The 1,804-nt window shown below is 36.1% G+C and overlaps 1 non-coding gene across 1 annotated transcript; it reads right to left on the reverse strand.

Moving 5' to 3' along the window:
* Nucleotides 1–1,227: 1,227 nt before the first annotated feature.
* On the reverse strand, nucleotides 1,228–1,332 carry LOC128591006 (U6 spliceosomal RNA). Its single transcript, XR_008381459.1, has one exon. It is a non-coding gene; the product is annotated as a U6 spliceosomal RNA (small nuclear RNA).
* Between the last annotated feature and the right edge of the window lie 472 nt (nucleotides 1,333–1,804).

The raw sequence follows: 1,804 nt of genomic DNA on the forward strand, positions 1-1,804 counted from the left end.
GAGGCTGAGGCAAAAGAATCACTTAAGCCCAAAAGTTTGAGGTTGCTATGAGCTGTGACATCACCGCACTCTACAGAGGGTGACATAGGGGGACTCTATCTCAAAATAAATAAATAAATAAATAAAATAAAGTTTTTATTTGGTACTTGTTATGTTTTCATTTCTGTGCTGATAGTTTCTGTCCACGTTTTATTTGTACCAACTATGATTATAATTGCTTACTGAAGTACTTTTATAATGGTTGCTTTAAACTCTAACACATTGGTGTAGGCATCAATTGATTGTCATTTTTAAAAATTCAGTTTGAAATCTTCCTGGTTTTTGCTATTACAATTTAAAATTGAAACCTATGTGGTGTTAGCCACATACACTGGAGCTAGCAGGTTTGAATCCAGCCCAAGCCTGCAAAACAATAATGACAGCTGCAACAAAAAAATAGCCGGGCATTGTGGTGGGTGCTGGTAGTCCCAGCTACTTGGGAAGCTGAGGCAAGAGAATCGCTTAAGCCCAAGACTTGGAGGTTGCTGTGAGCTGTACGCCATGGCACTCTGCTGAGGGTGACCAAAGTGAGACGCTGTCTCAAAAAAAAAAAAAAAAAATTCCAAGCCTATCTTTCTAGTGTTGCTGGTGCTGTATGTCTAGTGAACTGCTAATAAAACCAGGCATATTAGACTTCTTGGACCTGTTTGCTGCTTCCATAGAAGACAGCCAGGGATATGTGACATGACAATGTCCTCTACTTCTGTTTTGTTCCTATGATCTCTTGGTTATATTTATAATCTACTGTTTGGACCAACAGCTTCTAGACTTCTCCACTTACTTAACCCACCGCCAAGATTACTACTTCGGCTGACAAAGCTGCTGAGTATGGTTTGTTTTCTGTTTGTTTGGGTGTTTACTTTGCCTTTTATTTAGAAGCAAATGAGTTTCCATAGTGGCAAAACCAAATGTCTTCAGGCTCATGACTGACTTAGGGGAATGAGATCAGCTGCATGCAAGAATCCAAAGAATTCTCATTGTGTTTACCCAAATTCAGCAATTTCTCCTGAATTAACACATCTCATTTAGTTTTTTGCCATTAGTGGATTTCCTGAGCCCTGAACTATTTGTTTTTGAAAATATGTTTCAGTTTTATAGATTTGTTTTCCCCTTGCACTGCCATTCCTGGAAAATCTGTAAGATTTGTCCTACTGTATTTATTCTTTTTTTTTTCAGGTAGCACTTCTAAAAAATATGGAGCACTTCAGGGATTTCCATTGTTATCTTTGTGCAGGGGCCATGCTAATCTCAGTATCAATCTAATTTTAGTATACGTTCTGCTGAAGCAAGCACTATTATACTTATTTTTAAACTCATTCCTACTTTAAGTGGATCAGGCATGGTCATAGCAGTAATGAACTTCATTTTTATAACATGTCCTATAAAGAATGGTTATATTTGATCTATTTACATATTGCAGCCAGCAAAATTTTTACCTTTTTTATCGATTTAACCTTAGCTAATTTGTCTTCATATTAGCAGCATCTGTGATGAGGTAGAGGCCAAAGATTCTTGACCTGAATGTGATGGACATAGAGAAAAAGTGTTTATCATTTACTGTATGAAAAAAAATCCTCACATTCTAAAATTAAGCCCCTAATATAAGTAGCACAACTCCCTCTAAAATACTGAGAAAATGAATATTATCTAGGAAAAGAATATATGGCTTAGAAAAATTAAAAGCCAGTATAACTGATCTGCTTTATCTGAATAGCTTATACACATATATTTTTTTCTATTTCCTGATTCTTTTAGCTCAATTCTC

Source organism: Nycticebus coucang, chromosome 7 (genome assembly GCF_027406575.1).
Source record: "Nycticebus coucang isolate mNycCou1 chromosome 7, mNycCou1.pri, whole genome shotgun sequence".
Classification (NCBI taxonomy): Eukaryota; Metazoa; Chordata; class Mammalia; order Primates; family Lorisidae; genus Nycticebus; species Nycticebus coucang.